At 43.0% G+C, this 17,803-nt stretch overlaps 1 protein-coding gene and 18 non-coding genes across 20 annotated transcripts in view; 1 reads left to right on the forward strand and 18 right to left on the reverse strand.

Annotated features, from left to right (window-relative positions):
• Window positions 1-17,803, forward strand: part of LOC132151859 (uncharacterized) — a 387,012-nt gene that overhangs the window by 29,038 nt on the left and 340,171 nt on the right. The window lies entirely within an intron of this gene.
• Window positions 4,312-4,385, reverse strand: trnat-agu (transfer RNA threonine (anticodon AGU)). Its single transcript has one exon. It is a non-coding gene; the product is annotated as a tRNA-Thr (tRNA).
• Window positions 4,771-4,844, reverse strand: trnat-ugu (transfer RNA threonine (anticodon UGU)). Its single transcript has one exon. It is a non-coding gene; the product is annotated as a tRNA-Thr (tRNA).
• On the reverse strand, window positions 6,781-6,854 carry trnat-ugu (transfer RNA threonine (anticodon UGU)). The gene has a single exon. It is a non-coding gene; the product is annotated as a tRNA-Thr (tRNA).
• trnat-cgu (transfer RNA threonine (anticodon CGU)) lies at window positions 7,820-7,893 on the reverse strand. Its single transcript has one exon. It is a non-coding gene; the product is annotated as a tRNA-Thr (tRNA).
• trnat-agu (transfer RNA threonine (anticodon AGU)) lies at window positions 8,357-8,430 on the reverse strand. The gene has a single exon. It is a non-coding gene; the product is annotated as a tRNA-Thr (tRNA).
• Window positions 8,816-8,889, reverse strand: trnat-ugu (transfer RNA threonine (anticodon UGU)). Its single transcript has one exon. It is a non-coding gene; the product is annotated as a tRNA-Thr (tRNA).
• Window positions 9,854-9,927, reverse strand: trnav-cac (transfer RNA valine (anticodon CAC)). Its single transcript has one exon. It is a non-coding gene; the product is annotated as a tRNA-Val (tRNA).
• trnat-agu (transfer RNA threonine (anticodon AGU)) lies at window positions 10,391-10,464 on the reverse strand. The gene has a single exon. It is a non-coding gene; the product is annotated as a tRNA-Thr (tRNA).
• On the reverse strand, window positions 10,850-10,923 carry trnat-ugu (transfer RNA threonine (anticodon UGU)). The gene has a single exon. It is a non-coding gene; the product is annotated as a tRNA-Thr (tRNA).
• Window positions 11,890-11,963, reverse strand: trnat-cgu (transfer RNA threonine (anticodon CGU)). Its single transcript has one exon. It is a non-coding gene; the product is annotated as a tRNA-Thr (tRNA).
• trnat-agu (transfer RNA threonine (anticodon AGU)) lies at window positions 12,420-12,493 on the reverse strand. Its single transcript has one exon. It is a non-coding gene; the product is annotated as a tRNA-Thr (tRNA).
• trnar-ucu (transfer RNA arginine (anticodon UCU)) lies at window positions 12,608-12,697 on the reverse strand. Its single transcript is given in 2 exon segments — window positions 12,608-12,643; window positions 12,661-12,697. It is a non-coding gene; the product is annotated as a tRNA-Arg (tRNA).
• trnat-ugu (transfer RNA threonine (anticodon UGU)) lies at window positions 12,877-12,950 on the reverse strand. Its single transcript has one exon. It is a non-coding gene; the product is annotated as a tRNA-Thr (tRNA).
• Window positions 14,435-14,508, reverse strand: trnat-agu (transfer RNA threonine (anticodon AGU)). The gene has a single exon. It is a non-coding gene; the product is annotated as a tRNA-Thr (tRNA).
• trnar-ucu (transfer RNA arginine (anticodon UCU)) lies at window positions 14,623-14,712 on the reverse strand. The gene is given in 2 exon segments: window positions 14,623-14,658; window positions 14,676-14,712. It is a non-coding gene; the product is annotated as a tRNA-Arg (tRNA).
• trnat-cgu (transfer RNA threonine (anticodon CGU)) lies at window positions 15,735-15,808 on the reverse strand. Its single transcript has one exon. It is a non-coding gene; the product is annotated as a tRNA-Thr (tRNA).
• On the reverse strand, window positions 16,273-16,346 carry trnat-agu (transfer RNA threonine (anticodon AGU)). Its single transcript has one exon. It is a non-coding gene; the product is annotated as a tRNA-Thr (tRNA).
• On the reverse strand, window positions 16,730-16,803 carry trnat-ugu (transfer RNA threonine (anticodon UGU)). The gene has a single exon. It is a non-coding gene; the product is annotated as a tRNA-Thr (tRNA).

Below are 17,803 nucleotides of genomic sequence, written 5' to 3' on the forward strand. Positions count from 1 at the left end.
AGTGAGAAATAGGCACAAAAACATTACTAGTGCAAAGATTAAGATTAACAACCCTTTTAATTTGCAAATAGAAAGTCAATAAAAAAATTATAACAGCAGTGCAAATATATATGCATTTACAAATATTGTGAGAATACAAAAAGGCACAATAACAATAGTGTGAGGGCAAATATTAACAATCCTTTTAATCTCCATATATATTTTAAAGCCAATAAAACATTTAGAACAGTAGTGCAATTTTGACACATCAATTAAAAATAATAAATAGTAAACCAAAAATGTTTACCACAGTAGTAAAATGTTTACATATCAGTGTAAAAAATATAATAAATATCAAACCAAAACAAACACAATAACAATAGTGTGAGGGCAAATATTAACAACCCTTTTAATCTCCATATACATTTTAAAGCCAATAAAACATTTAGAACAGTAGTGCAATTTTGACACATCAATTAAAAATAATAAACAGTAAACCAAAAATGTTTACCACAGTAGTAAACTTTTTACATATCAGTGTAAAAATATAATAAATATCAAACCAAAACAAACATATGCAGTGCAATATTGACATCAGACTAAGAAAATAATAAATAGTAAACCAAGACAAACATTTACCACAGTAGTGCAATTTTGACATGTTAGCCAAAAAAAAGTAAATCAAAACAAAAATGGACCACAGTAGTGCAATTATGACATATTCGCCCCTAAAAAAATAGTAAATCAAATATACCAAAACCAAAATAATGATAATAATAAAAACATAAACATACCATATATATATAATGGTATCAAATATTTTTCCAACAGAGGCATGCAGCAGAGGAAACACACAGTAATTACACATTTTAGAGAAAGCTGTCATTGTTGGAGACTTGTAAATTGCACTATAAAGCAAACATTAAGTTACCAAATAAAAATATCACGTGCTGAAATAGCAGTTTTAAGAAGCTGGAGGGTTGCCATTTCCCTTTTTTCTTCATCTATAACCTCGTTCCTGCAGCACAGCCCTCCATTCACCATATGATTGAGTCTCAGACTCTTTCAGGCTTTCTCTCTTTGTTACACTTTCTGCTAAGAATGATGTCTGTCTTCTTCACATATTTTCTTGTGACAGTTCCAGTGCGCTCCCTCTCCAGTTTTCTCTTTCTGTATTGCTGAGTGGAGTAAGGAACATCTTGACCGGATGTCTGTGTCTGAGCTGATGGTTGCAAAGCTGAAGGTAATGGGAGGTTGAAGAACATCACCTGTGAGGTACCTGTAGAGGATGGCGCTTAAGTGCCTTTCACTGTAGGAAGCTGCACAGATGGTAAAATGAAAGGGAGAGAGATGAGTAGTGCTGATGCAATGACAGGAAGGCCTTGATGTGATGTTGGAGCCTGGGAGATGGCCTGGGGTTGCGACCTCCCCTTAAGTTTTGCCTTCCCAGCAGTGTTTGGTGGCAGGATAAAAAGGTGAGGCTCAGCCAAATTGCCTGGATACAGAGTTGGTCCTTTCTGCATAGCTGCAAGAAGCGTCTTGGGTCCTGCCATGGGTGCGTCTGGGGCTTGGATACCCTGCTTCAAAATCTCCTGTTCCTGTGACTTGCCATGCCTGCTGTACCTGGGAAACATAAAACAACAGATATTAATAAACATTTAAGCAATACAAAAGATCAACTACTATTTGTCATGACTATGACGCAGCAGCATGACACAGCTGAGATCACACAGCAGTCGTCTAATGTATTACTGCTTTTGTGAAATGGCTACTTTATTGAGATTAACATTGTATTATGAATTATTGATTCTTGCAGTCTGCTGAAGAAAGCTGATCCATGTCATAAATCTTATCTTTCATAATGAAGAAGAAAACAGAAGTTGAACTCTTGTTGATTTGTTTCTAGACCTGCAAAGCAGCCATGGTTACATTAAGGCTGATTATACAAAAAATTTTGAGAAGTGTTTCTTGGGTACGTTCCCCACTGAGAATGGGTAACAAATTTCAATCTGGATACTTCAGATCAATCTTGCGCTCTGTGTCTTACCTGGTTGCCTGTTGATGGCAATATTAACCAAAGTTGCCCAGCAGCATTGATCAAAAAAAGTTGCCGTGTAACATCAGCCCTTAGCTGCTTTAAGTTTAGGCTTAGCGGTGACAATGCTTATTTACTCACCATTGTGTTACTGTTGCAGCGTTCACTTCTGGGAGCTGGATTGTGGTCTCACTCATCACCTTAGCATTGGTGAGGATGCACTCTTGGATGTACTTGTGAGCACATGCTACCACAGTGAAGCGGGACACCCTCACTCCGTCACAGCGCACCACGTTTGGGTAGAGAGCACAGAGCCTTGTGAAAATGGCCTCCACCACTCGGTTGAAGTCAGGCCACTGTGCAGGACTATGAGCCCCAACGAAACACCTGCAAATTACAACAGGATACATATTATTAATGTAAGATTGTTTTCATTGTGTGATCTTATTTTTATTTTCCCTTTCCTAGTCTGTTTTGCTTTGTGTTGTCTAAATGTTCATTGATAATATCTGCCCATAGTTATGGTTTCTTTCTTTGTTTTGTTTTTAGATTGATGTTAAAATGTCATATCAATAAATCAGGTCTCTACTGGATTACTGTGTTGTGGAATTATTACAGGGTGTTGTTAGTCAGCCTGTCAGATTTTATTCACAATAATGACTGCATATTATCCCGCTTATTACATGGCTACTTACTAAAGTACAGTAAAAGACAAATTATTTGACACAACATATAGATACAAAATGATTTTACCGATTTAAGAAATGATTGCTTTGTTTCTGCTAAATTAATTATTCCAATGTAACATACTTAGCAACCTAATATATATTCAGAATTAAACGTAAATCACAACTAATAATTTATGTTATAACCAAGATAAGCGTAGGTGATATTTCAGCTAGTTTCAGATATATATATATATTTAAAAAAAAATGTAAACCCTGCGAAATGAAAAGAAAATGAAAAGAAAGATCATTTAAATGAAATAATTAAAAATAATTAAAAATGAAAAAAATAATTAAAAATGAAAGATAATTTAGGAACTTTTGATAGCATCAGTGAATACAAATATTCACATGATTCATAGATAAAGAAATCAATAAATTGTTGTTATTAGTTAAATGTGTCATAATGTATCCATTCCTTAATAACATATTATATTAATTAACAGTGTAAAATTATATCATTAATGAATCATTAGATAATAATTTGTAAAGATATCATTATGTTATTACTTTAACTTTACTTGTTGAGGTACATGACTAATTTAAAAAAAATCCATAACCACAATAACATATTAACAATTGGTTAATAGCTCTTTACCTCAACATGTAAAGTCATAAATTGATTCCTTTGAAAATCATTAGCTAATGATTAATTAAAGCTGACAACTGGAAGTTGAAGTAAATAGCTTTGGCCACTGTAGTAATTAAAATATACATTCACGTCATTAGTTAATATAATGTTATTAAGGAACTAATACATTAAAGTAAATTTAACTAATAAAATTGTATTTATTAATTTATCTATGAAACATATAGAATGTTTATTAGTTGCTGATGTAGTAATCATTAATTAATGGTTTAAGTTAGTCCTTCATTCCTCTACATTAACTCATGATTATCTGTGCATTCGTTAAGTATAAATTAATGGATATTTTGTGCAACAGTATTGTAAGTTTTACTTTTTTATTGATAAAAGATTCACTTACATTGCAGATGTTGGTTAGAAATTAATCGATGACCGTTATCTTCTTCTTCAGCCGTGATCCGCAAGTCTCCGGGGGTTCTTGACGTTATCAATTGTTGTTGATAACTTGTTACTATGAAGAATCACGGTTGAGGAACGAGCGCTGATTGATCAATTTCTTGTTGTTACTGGGCGGAATCACGGTTGCGATACGGGCGCTGATTGGCTAATTCGCGGTTACGATACGAGCGCTGATTGGCCAATTCGCGGTTGCGATACGAGCGCTGATTGGCTAAAACATAAATTTCATGGTTGCAGCCGGGAACGTGATTGGCTGTCATAACAAAGAATAACCACGACCTACAGGTGACGTGGAGCGCCACATGCAGTAGCTCCTTCCAGGCTTGCAGCAGTCCTAAACCAAGGATCACGTGTTTGCAAGGCAAGCTCTTTGACCAGCTGAGCCATGCTGCATTGCTGAGATGACTCTGGGCAGCATCTGAGGGGTGGTTCGCAAATTAAATTGCATGCTGCTCTAGCACTCCTCTGCACCCCCTTTTACAGAGACCAAAACCTCTCAGCCAAAGGCGCCACTTCATCACCAGCAAAGGCACCGCTGGGATTCGAACCCAGGATCTCCTGTTTACTAGACAGGCGCTTTAACCAACTAAGCCACGGCACCAACTTGCATGTACCTAGTAAGAAAGTGAGACTTAAGAGTTTTATAACTCTGGAGGGGTGGCCAGAGAGCATGTGTGTTTGTTGGCCAAGCGCCATAAACAGAATGCCAAAAGTAACGACTCTGCTGGGACTCGAACCCACAACTTTTGAATGGGCTCATCTGGCAGTCTAGTAGTCCAATGCGCTATCCATTGTGCCACAGAGACATGTGTGGAGCTTATTTTTCCTGGCTTGTGCCAGTCCGTTGAATTAAGTGCAGGCATTTGGGGAGCAGGAAGGACAAGATATGTGGGTCTCTCTGTAATTGGTATGTGGTTGGAAAAGTGGACGATCTGAAAGGGCTTCCTTTCCAAGAAAGAGCCCACAGAGCAGAGCCACCTCTTAAAAGGCACCGCTGGGAATCGAACCCAGGATCTCCTGTTTACAAGACAAGCGCTTTGACCAGCTAAGCCACGGCGCCCTGCTGCATTGCTGACTTGGGTCAGAATTCTTCGGCAGCAGCTGAGGGGTGGTTGGCAAATGAAATCGTATGCTGCTCTGACGCTTCTCTGTACCGCCTGATTCGCAAAGCAAAACCACAGAACCCAAGGTGGTGTTTGATTACCAGCAAAGACAGTGCTGGGATTTGAATTCAGAGACCCACTTTATATTAAGTGGCCTTAACTACTATGTACTTAAATTTTAATTATTAATTTGGTACAAATCACTTATTGTGTACATGCATGTTTTTACATTGTACTTATATTTTAAAAAATATCTGCACGTAACTACATCTGTAATTAATTTCTGTAATTACATGTATAATTACATGGTTGACCCATCCCTCACACCTTAACACACCCTGATACTTACCCATACCACCAAATCTGTCCCTAACCTTACCTGTTTCCCACCTCAATAGCAGCAAAACCAATTAACAATACAATATGAACACAATAAGTACATGTATTCATTTTTTGATGTAAGTACATAGTAGTTAAGGCCACTTAATATAAAGTGGGACCGAATTCAGTATGTCCTATTTACGACACAAGCTTTAACCAACTAAGCCACGGCGCCAACCTGCACACACTCTCCCAGGGAGCGGCACTTAGAAGATAAAAGCATCCAGATAAGAGGCTAAAGGCCAGGCTCTGCACAGCCTACTGATTCGGGAGGCCAGCTAGCCTCTGGGTTTGTTGGCCAAGTGCCATTAGTTAACCTTTGAATGGCCTCATCTGGCAGTCTAGAAGTCTAGTTTGCTATCTATTGTGCCACAGAGCCTATTAGCAACTGTTGACCTGTTCAAAAGAGCGTTAGCATTATCAGGATGTGGTTTGGATGTGAAATGGAATCGCCTGCTGCCTTTGCTATCCCTGTTTGCAGTACGATTTCAGAAAAGCACATGCTTGAGGCAAACAAGGGATGCTAAAGGCACCGCGGGGATTTGAACCCAGGATCTCCTGTTTACGAGACAGACACTTTAACCAACTAAGCCGCAGAGCACTAGGAGGGTGAGTAAGTTGATCAAAACACCCAGCGGTGAGGACAAAGGTCCACGGGCTGGTCAGCTTATGAGATTTTTCACAACTTTCTGTTGCCCGAGGGCATAAGCGTGCAATTTAATGATAAACAAAAGGTTAGAAGTCACCAATCTGTTTTGACTCAAACCCACAAACTTCAAATGGCCTCAAATCGCAGACTAATAGTCCAATGCGCTACACTCTGCGCCACATGCAGTAGCTCCTTCCAGGCTTGCAGCAGTCCTAAACCAAGGATCACGTGTTTGCAAGGCAAGCTCTTTGACCAGCTGAGCCATGCTTCATTGCTGAGATGACTCTGGGCAGCATCTGAGGGGTGGTTCGCAAATTAAATTGCGTGCTGCTCTAGCACTCCTCTGCACCCCCTTTTACGGAGACCAAAACCTCTCAGCCCAAGGCGCCACTTCATCACCAGCAAAGGCACCGCTGGGATTCAAACCCAGGATCTCCTGTTTACTAGACAGGCGCTTTAAACAACTAAGTCACGGCACCAACTTGCATGTACCTACTAAGAAAGTTAGACTTAGAGTTTTATAACTCTGGAGGGGTGGCCAGAGAGCATATGTGTTTGTTGGCCAAGCGCCATTAACAGAATGCCAAAAGTAACGACTCTGGTGGGACTCGAACCCACAACCTTTGAACGGCCTCATCTGGCAGTCTAGAAGTCCAATGCCCTATCCATTGCGCCACAGAGACATGTGTGGAGCTTTTTTTTTCTGGCTTGTGCCAGTCCGTTGAATTGAGTTCAGGCATTTGGGGAGCGGGAAGGACAAGATATGTGGGTCTCTCTGCAATTGGTTTGTGGTTGGAAAAGTGGATGATCTGTAAGGGCCTCCTTTCCAAGAAAGAGCCCAATGAGCAGAGCCACCTGTTAAAAGGCACCGCTGGGAATCGAACCCAGGATCTCCTGTTTACAAGACAAGCGCTTTGACCAGCTAAGCCACGGCGCCCTGCTGCATTGTTGACTTGGGTCAGAATTCTTTGTCAGCAGCTGACGGGTGGTTGGCAAATGAAATCGCATGCTGCTCTCACGCTCCTCTGTACCACCTGATTGCGCAAAGCAAAAACACACAACCCAAGGTGGTGTTTGATTACCAGCAAAGACAGTGCTGGGATTTGAATTCAGGGACCCACTTTATATTAAGTGGCCTTAACTACTATGTACTTAAATTTTAATTATTAATTTGGTACAAATCCCTTATTGTGTACATGCATGTTTTTACATTGTACTTATATTTGAAAAATATCTGCACGTAATTACATCTGTAATTAATTTCTGTAATTACATGTATATATACATGGTTGACCCATCCCTCACACCTTAACACACCCTTATACTTACCCATACCACCAAATATGTCCCTAACCTTACCTGTTTCCCACCTCAATAGCAGCAAAACCAATTAACAATACAATATGAACACAATAAGTACATGTATTCATTTTTTGATGTATGTACATAGTAGTTAAGGCCACTTAATATAAAGTGGGACCGAATTCAGTATGTCCTATTTATGACACAAGCTTTAACCAACTAAGCCACGGCGCCAACCTGCACACACTCCCCCAGGGAGCGGCACTTAGAGGATAAAAGCATCCAGATAAGAGGCTAACGGCCAGGCTCTGCACAGCCTAAAATGTTTTTTTTTGACAACTGATTCGGGAGGCCAGCTAGCCTCTGGGTTTGTTGGCCAAATACCATTAGTTAACCTTTGAATGGCCTCATCTGGCAGGCTAGAAGTCCAGTTTGCTATCTATTGTGCCACAGAGCCTATCAGCAACTGTTGACCTGTTCAAAAGAGCGTTAGCATTATCAGGATGTGGTTTGGAAATGGAATCGCCTGCTGCCTTTGCTATCCCCGTTTGCAGTCCGATCTCAGAAAAGCACATGCTTGAGGCACACAAGGGATGCTAAAGGCACCGCTGGGATTTGAACCCAGGATCTCCTGTTTACGAGACAGACGCTTTAACCAACTAAGCCACAGCGCCAAGCAGAGCACTAGGAGGGTGAGTAAGTTGATCAAAACATCCAGCGGTGAGGACAAAGGTCCACGGGCTGGTCAGCTTATGAGATTTTTCACAACTTTCTGTTGCCCGAGGGCATAAGCGTGCAATTTAATGATAAACAAAAGGCCAGAAGTCACCAATCTGTTTTGACTCAAACCCACAAACTTCAAATGGCCTCAAATCACAGACTAATAGTCCAATGCACTACACTCTGTGCCACATGCAGTAGCTCCTTCCAGGCTTGCAGCAGTCCTAAACCAAGGATCACGTGTTTGCAAGGCAAGCTCTTTGGCTAGCTGAGCCATGCTGCATTGCTGAGATGACTCTGGGCAGCATCTGAGGGGTGGTTCGCAAATTAAATTGCATGCTGCTCTAGCACTCCTCTGCACCCCCTTTTACGGAGACCAAAACCTCTCAGCCCAAGGCGCCACTTTATCACCAGCAAAGGCACCGCTGGGATTCGAACCCAGGATCTCCTGTTTACTAGACAGGCACTTTAACCAACTAAGCCACGGCACCAACTTGCATGCTCCTACTAAGAAAGTGAGACTTAGAGTTTTATAACTCTGGAGGGGTGGCCAGAGAGCATATGTGTTTGTTGGCCAAGCGCCATTAACAGAATGCCAAAAGTAACGACTCTGGTGGGACTCAAACCCACAACCTTTGAATGGCCTCATCTGGCAGTCTAGAAGTCCAATGCCCTATCCATTGCGCCACAGAGACATGTGTGGAGCTTTTTTTTTTCTAGCTTGTGCCAGTCCGTTGAATTGAGTTCAGGCATTTGGGGAGCGGGAAGGACAAGATATGTGGGTCTCTCTGCAATTGGTATGTGGTTGGAAAAGTGGATGATCTGTAAGGGCTTCCTTTCCAAGAAAGAGCCCAATGAGCAGAGCCACCTGTTAAAAGGCACCGCTGGGAATCGAACCCAGGATCTCCTGTTTACAAGACAAGCGCTTTGACCAGCTAAGCCACGGCGCCCTGCTGCATTGTTGACTTGGTCAGAATTCTTCGTCAGCAGCTGAGGGGTGGTTGGCAAATGAAATCGCATGCTGCTCTGACGCTCCTCTGTACCGCCTGATTGCGCAAAGCAAAAACACACAACCCAAGGTGGTGTTTGATTACCAGCAAAGACAGTGCTGGGATTTGAATTCAGGGACCCACTTTATATTAAGTGGCCTTAACTACTATGTACTTAAATTTTAATTATTAATTTGGTACAAATCCCTTATTGTGTACATGCATGTTTTTACATTGTACTTATATTTGAAAAATATCTGCACGTAACTACATCTGTAATTAATTTCTGAAATTACATGTATAATTACATGGTTGACCCATCCCTCACACCTTAACACACCTTTATACTTACCCATACCACCAAATCTGTCCCTAACCTTACCTGTTTCCCACCTCAATAGCAGCAAAACCAATTAACAATACAATATGAACACAATAAGTACATGTATTCATTTTTTGATGTAAGTACATAGTAGTTAAGGCCACTTAATATAAAGTGGGACCGAATTCAGTATGTCCTATTTACGACACAAGCTTTAACCAACTAAGCCACGGCGCCAACCTGCACACACTCCCCCAGGGAGCGACACTTAGAGGATAAAAGCATCCAGATAAGAGGCTAACGGCCAGGCTCTGCACAGCCTAAAATGTTTTTTTTTGACAACTGATTCGGGAGGCCAGCTAGCCTCTGGGTTTGTTGGCCAAATACCATTAGTTAACCTTTGAATGGCCTCATCTGGCAGGCTAGAAGTCCAGTTTGCTATCTATTGTGCCACAGAGCCTATCAGCAACTGTTGACCTGTTCAAAAGAGCGTTAGCATTATCAGGATGTGGTTTGGAAATGGAATCGCCTGCTGCCTTTGCTATCCCCGTTTGCAGTCCGATCTCAGAAAAGCACATGCTTGAGGCACACAAGGGATGCTAAAGGCACCGCTGGGATTTGAACCCAGGATCTCCTGTTTGTGAGACAGACGCTTTAACCAACTAAGCCACAGCACCAAGAAGAGCACTAGGAGGGTGAGTAAGTTGATCAAAACATCCAGCGGTGAGGACAAATGTCCACGGGCTGGTCAGCTTATTAGATTTTTTACAACTTTCTGTTGCCCTAGGGCATAAGCGTGCAATTTAATGATAAACAAAAGGCCAGAAGTCACCAATCTGTTTTGACTCAAACCCACAAACTTCAAATGGCCTCAAATCGCAGACTAATAATCCAATGCGCTACACTCTGCGCCACATGCAGTAGCTCCTTCCAGGCTTGCAGCTGTCCTAAACCAAGGATCACGTGTTTGCAAGGAAAGCTCTTTGACCAGCTGAGCCATGCTGCATTGCTGAGATGACTCTGGGCAGCATCTGAGGGGTGGTTCGCAAATTAAATTGCATGCTGCTCTAGCACTCCTCTGCACCCCCTTTTACAGAGACCAAAAGCTCTCAGCCCAAGGAGCCACTTCATCACCAGCATAGGCACCGCTGGGATTCGAACCCAGGATCTCCTGTTTACTACACAGGCGCTTTAACCAACTAAGCCACGGCACCAACTTGCATGTACCTACTAAGAAAGTGAGACTTAGAGTTTTATAACTCTGGAGGGGTGGCCAGAGAGCATATGTGTTTGTTGGCCAAGCGCCATTAACAGAATGCCAAACGTAACGACTCTGGTGGGACTCAAACCCACAACCTTTGAATAGACTCATCTGGCAGTCTAGAAGTCCAATGCCCTATCCATTGCGCCACAGAGACATGTGTGGAGCTTTTTTTTTCCTGGCTTGTGCCAGTCCGTTGAATTGAGTTCAGGCATTTGGGGAGCGGGAAGGACAAGATATGTGGGTCTCTCTGTAATTGGTATGTGGTTGGAAAAGTGGATGATCTGTAAGGGCTTCCTTTCCAAGAAAGAGCCCAATGAGCAGAGCCACCTGTTAAAAGGCACCGCTGGGAATCGAACCCATGATCTCCTGTTTACAAGACAAGCGCTTTGACCAGCTAAGCCACAGCGCCCTGCTACATTGTTGACTTGGGTCAGAATTCTTCGTCAGCAGCTGAGGGGTGGTTGGCAAATGAAATCGCATGCTGCTCTGACGCTCCTCTGTACCGCCTGATTGCGCAAAGCAAAAACACACAACCCAAGGTGGTGTTTGATTACCAGCAAAGACAGTGCTGGGATTTGAATTCAGGGACCTACTTCACATTAAGTGGCCTTAACTACTATGTACTTAAATTTTAATTATTAATTTGGTACAAATCCCTTATTGTGTACATGCATGTTTTTACATTGTACTTATATTTGAAAAATATCTGCACGTAACTACATCTGTAATTAATTTCTGAAATTACATGTATAATTACATGGTTGACCCATCCCTCACACCTTAACACACCCTTATACTTACCCATACCACCAAATCAGTCCCTAACCTTACCTGTTTCCCACCTCAATAGCAGCAAAACCAATTAACAATACAATATGAACACAATAAGTACATGTATTCATTTTTTGATGTAAGTACATAGTAGTTAAGACCACTTAATATAAAGTGGGACCGAATTCAGTATGTCCTATTTATGACACAAGCTTTAACCAACTAAGCCACGGCGCCAACCTGCACACACTCCCCCAGGGAGCGGCACTTAGAGGATAAAAGCATCCAGATAAGAGGCTAACGGCCAGGCTCTGCACAGCCTAAAATGTTTTTTTTTTGACAACTGATTCGGGAGGCCAGCTAGCCTCTGGGTTTGTTGGCCAAATACCATTAGTTAATCTTCGAATGGCCTCATCTGGCAGGCTAGAAGTCCAGTTTGCTATCTATTGTGCCACAGAGCCTATCAGCAACTGTTGACCTGTTCAAAAGAGCGTTAGCATTATCAGGATGTGGTTTGGAAATGGAATCGCCTGCTGCCTTTGCTATCCCCGTTTGCAGTCCGATCTCAGAAAAGCACATGCTTGAGGCACACAAGGGATGCTAAAGGCACCGCTGGGATTTGAACCCAGGATCTCCTGTTTACGAGACAGACGCTTTAACCAACTAAGCCACAGCGCCAAGCAGAGCACTAGGAGGGTGAGTAAGTTGATCAAAACATTCAGCGGTGAGGACAAAGGTCCACGGGCTGGTCAGCTTATGAGATTTTTCACAACTTTCTGTTGCCCGAGGGCATAAGCGTGCAATTTAATGATAAACAAAAGGCCAGAAGTCACCAATCTGTTTTGACTCAAACCCACAAACGGCCTCAAATCGCACACTAATAGTCCAATGCGCTACACTCTGCGCCACATGCAGTAGCTCCTTCCAGGCTTGCAGCAGTCCTAAACCAAGGATCACGTGTTTGCAAGGCAAGCTCTTTGACCAGCTGAGCCATGCTGCATTGCTGAGATGACTCTGGGCAGCATCTGAGGGGTGGTTCGCAAATTAAATTGCATGCTGCTCTAGCACTCCTCTGCACCCCCTTTTACGGAGACCAAAACCTCTCAGCCCAAGGCGCCACTTCATCACCAGCAAAGGCACCGCTGGGATTCGAACCCAGGATCTCCTGTTTACTAGACAGGCACTTTAACCAACTAAGCCACGGCACCAACTTGCATGTACCTACTAAGAAAGTGAGACTTAGAGTTTTATAACTCTGGAGGGGTGGCCAGAGAGCATATGTGTTTTGTGGCCAAGCGCCATTAACAGAATGCCAAAAGTAACGACTCTGGTGGGACTCGAACCCACAACCTTTGAATGGCCTCATCTGGCAGTCTAGAAGTCCAATGCGCTATCCATTGCGCCACAGAGACAGGTGTGGAGCATTTTTTCCTGGCTGTTGCCAGTCCGTTGAATTGAGTTCAGGCATTTGGGGAGCAGGAAGGACAAGATATGTGGGTCTCTCTGTAATTGGTATGTGGTTGGAAAAGTGGAGGATCTGTAAGGGCTTCCTTTCCAAGAAAGAGCCCACAGAGCAGAGCCACCTCTTAAAAGGCACCACTGGGAATCGAACCCAGGATCTCCTGTTTACAAGACAAGTGCTTTGACCAGCTAAGGCACGGCGCCCTGCTGCATTGCTGACTTGGGTCAGAATTCTTCGTCAGCAGCTGAGGGGTGGTTGGCAAATGAAATCGCATGCTGCTCTGACGCTCCTCTGTACCGCCTGATTGCGCAAAGCAAAAACACACAACCCAAAGTGGTGTTTGATTACCAGCAAAGACAGTGCTGGGATTTGAATTCAGGGACCCACTTTATATTAAGTGGCCTTAACTACTATGTACTTAAATTTTAATTATTAATTTGATACAAATCACTTATTGTGTACATGCATGTTTTTACATTGTACTTATATTTGAAATATATCTGCCCGTAATTACATCTGTGATTAATTTCTGTAATTACATGTATAATTACATGGTTGACCCATCCCTCACACCTTAACACACCCTTATACTTACCCATACCACCAAATCTGTCCCTAACCTTAACTGTTTCCCACCTCAATAGCAGCAAAACCAATTAACAATACAATATTAACACAATAAGTACATGTATTCATTTTTTGATGTAAGTACATAGTAGTTAAGGCCACTTAATATAAAGTGGGACCGAATTCAGTATGTCCTATTTACGACACAAGCTTTAACCAACTAAGCCACGGCGCCAACCTGCACACACTCTCCCAGGAAGCGGCACTTAGAGGATAAAAGCATCCAGATAAGAGGCTAACGGCCAGGCTCTGCACAGCCTAAAATGTTTTTTTTGACAACTGATTCGGGAGGCCAGCGAGCCTCTGGGTTTGTTGGCCAAGTGCCATTAGTTAACCTTTGAATGGCCTCATCTGGCAGTCTAGAAGTCTAGTTTGCTATCTATTGTGCCACAGAGCCTATCAGCAACTGTTGAAGTTTTCAAAAGAGCATTAGCATTATCAGGATGTGGTTTGGAAATGGAATCGCCTGCTGCCTTTGCTATCCCTGTTTGCAGTCCGATTTCAGAAAAGCACATGCTTGAGGCACACAAGGGATGCTAAAGTCACCGCGGGGATTTGAACCCAGGATCTCCTGTTTACGAGACAGACGCTTTAACCAACTAAGCCGCAGAGCACTAGGAGGGTGAGTAAGTTGATCAAAACATCCAGCGGTGAGGACAAAGGTCCACGGGCTGGTCAGCTTATGAGATTTTTCACAACTTTCTGTTGCCCGAGGGCATAAGCGTGCAATTTAATGATAAACAAAAGGCCAGAAGTCACCAATCTGTTTTGACTCAAACTTCAAATGGCCTCAAATCGCAGACTAATAGTCCAATGTGCTACACTCTGCACCACATGCATTAGCTCCTTCCAGGCTTGCAGCAGTCCTAAACCAAGGATCACATGTTTGCAAGGCAAGCTCTTTGACCAGCTGAGCCATGCTGCATTGCTGAGATGACTCTGTGCAGCATCTGAGGGGTGGTTCGCAAAATTAAATTCCATGCTGCTCTAGCACTCCTCTGCACCCCCTTTTACGGAGACCAAAAACCCTCAGCCCAAGGCGCCACTTCATCACAAGCAAAGGCACCGCTGGGATTCGAACCCAGGATCTCCTGTTTACTAGACAGGCGCTTTAACCAACTAAGCCACGGCACCAACTTGCATGCATCTAGTAAGAAATTGAGATTTAGAGTTTTATAACTCTGGAGGGGTGGCCAGAGAGCATGTGTGTTTGTTGGCCAAGCGCCATTAACAGAATGCCAAAAGTAACGACTCTGGTGGGACTCGAACCCACAACCTTTGAATGGCCTCATTTGGCAGTCTAGAAGTCCAATGCGCTATCCATTGCGCCACAGAGACAGGTGTGGAGCTTTTTTTCCTGGCTGGTGCCAGTCCGTTGAATTGAGTTCAGGCATTTGGGGAGCAGGAAGGACAAGATATGTGGGTCTCTCTGTAATGTGGGTCTCTCTGCAAAATGAAATCGCATGCTGCTCTGACGCTCCTCTGTACCGCCTGATTACGCAAAGCAAAAACACACAACCCAAGGTGGTGTTTGATTACCAGCAAAGACAGTGCTGGGATTTGAATTCAGGGACCCACTTTATATTAAGTGGCCTTAACTACTATGTACTTAAATTTTAATTATTAATTTGGTACAAATCACTTATTGTGTACATGAATGTTTTTACATTGTACTTATATTTGAAATATATCTGCACGTAATTACATCTGTAATTAATTTCTGTAATTACATGTATAATTACATGGTTGACCCATCCCTCACACCTTAACACACCCTTATACTTACCCATACCACCAAATCTGTCCCTAACCTTACCTGTTTCCCACCTCAATAGCAGCAAAACCAATTAACAATTCAATATGAACACAATAAGTACATGTATTCATTTTTTGATGTAAGTACATAGTAGTTAAGGCCACTTAATATAAAGTGGGACCGAATTCAGTATGTCCTATTTATGACACAAGCTTTAACCAACTAAGCCACGGCGCCAACCTGCACACACTCCCCCAGGGAGCGGCACTTAGAGGATAAAAGCATCCAGATAAGAGGCTAACGGCCAGGCTCTGCACAGCCTAAAATGTGTTTTTTTTGACAACTGATTCGGGAGGCCAGCTAGCCTCTGGGTTTGTTGGCCAAATACCATTAGTTAACCTTTGAATGGCCTCATCTGGCAGGCTAGAAGTCCAGTTTGCTATCTATTGTGCCACAGAGCCTATCAGCAACTTTTGACCTGTTCAAAAGAGCGTTAGCATTATCAGGATGTGGTTTGGAAATGGAATCGCCTGCTGCCTTTGCTATCCCCGTTTGCAGTCCGATCTCAGAAAAGCACATGCTTGAGGCACACAAGGGATGCTAAAGGCACCGCTGGGATTTGAACCCAGGATCTCCTGTTTACGAGACAGATGCTTTAACCAATTAAGCCACAGCACCAAGAAGAGCACTAGGAGGGTGAGTAAGTTGATCAAAACATCCAGCGGTGAGGACAAAGGTCCACGGGCTGGTCAGCTTATTAGATTTTTCACAACTTTCTGTTGCCCGAGGGCATAAGCGTGCAATTTAATGATAAACAAAAGGCCAGAAGTCACCAATCTGTTTTGACTCAAACCCACAAACTTCAAATGGCCTCAAATCGCAGACTAATAATCCAATGCGCTACACTCTGCGCCACATGCAGTAGCTCCTTCAGGGCTTGCAGCTGTCCTAAACCAAGGATCACGTGTTTGCAAGGAAAGCTCTTTGACCAGCTGAGCCATGCTGCATTGCTGAGATGACTCTGGGCAGCATCTGAGGGGTGGTTCACAAAATTAAATTCCATGCTGCTCTAGCACTCCTCTGCACCCCCTTTTATGGAGACCAAAACCTCTCAGCCCAAGGGGCCACTTCATCACCAGCAAAGGCACCGCTGGGATTCGAACCCAGGATCTCCTGTTTACTAGACAGGCGCTTTAACCAACTAAGCCACAGCACCAACTTGCATGTATCTAGTAAGAAAGTGAGATTTAGAGTTTTATAACTCTACAGGGGTGGCCAGAGAGCATGTGTGTTTGTTGGCCAAGCGCCATTAACAGAATGCCAAAAGTAACGACTCTGGTGGGAGTCGACCCCACAACCTTTGAATGGCCTCATTTGGCAGTCTAGAAGTCCAATGCGCTATCCATTGCGCCACAGAGACAGGTGTGGAGCATTTTTTCCTGGCTGTTGCCAGTCCGTTGAATTGAGTTCAGGCATTTGGGGAGCAGGAAGGACAAGATATGTGGGTCTCTCTGTAATTGGTATGTGGTTGGAAAAGTGGAGGATCTGTAAGGGCTTCCTTTCCAAGAAAGAGCCCACAGAGCAGAGCCACCTCTTAAAAGGCACCACTGGGAATCGAACCCAGGATCTCCTGTTTACAAGACAAGCGCTTTGACCAGCTAAGCCACGGCGCCCTGCTGCATTGCTGACTTGGGTCAGAATTCTTCGTCAGCAGCTGAGGGGTGGTTGGCAAATGAAATCGCATGCTGCTCTGACGCTCCTCTGTACCGCCTGATTGCGCAAAGCAAAAACACACAACCCAAAGTGGTGTTTGATTACCAGCAAAGACAGTGCTGGGATTTGAATTCAGGGACCCACTTTATATTAAGTGGCCTTAACTACTATGTACTTAAATTTTAATTATTAATTTGGTACAAATCACTTATTGTGTACATGCATGTTTTTACATTGTACTTATATTTGAAATATATCTGCCCGTAATTACATCTGTGATTAATTTCTGTAATTACATGTATAATTACATGGTTGACCCATCCCTCACACCTTAACACACCCTTATACTTACCCATACCACCAAATCTGTCCCTAACCTTAACTGTTTCCCACCTCAATAGCAGCAAAACCAATTAACAATACAATATTAACACAATAAGTACATGTATTCATTTTTTGATGTAAGTACATAGTAGTTAAGGCCACTTAATATAAAGTGGGACCGAATTCAGTATGTCCTATTTACGACACAAGCTTTAACCAACTAAGCCACGGCGCCAACCTGCACACACTCTCCCAGGGAGCGGCACTTAGAGGATAAAAGCATCCAGATAAGAGGCTAACGGCCAGGCTCTGCACAGCCTAAAATGTTTTTTTTGACAACTGATTCGGGAGGCCAGCGAGCCTCTGGGTTTGTTGGCCAAGTGCCATTAGTTAACCTTTGAATGGCCTCATCTGGCAGTCTAGAAGTCTAGTTTGCTATCTATTGTGCCACAGAGCCTATCAGCAACTGTTGAAGTGTTCAAAAGAGCATTAGCATTATCAGGATGTGGTTTGGAAATGGAATCGCCTGCTGCCTTTGCTATCCCTGTTTGCAGTCCGATTTCAGAAAAGCACATGCTTGAGGCACACAAGGGATGCTAAAGTCACCGCGGGGATTTGAACCCAGGATCTCCTGTT

This window comes from Carassius carassius, chromosome 1, assembly GCF_963082965.1.
Source record: "Carassius carassius chromosome 1, fCarCar2.1, whole genome shotgun sequence".
Classification (NCBI taxonomy): domain Eukaryota; kingdom Metazoa; phylum Chordata; class Actinopteri; order Cypriniformes; family Cyprinidae; genus Carassius; species Carassius carassius.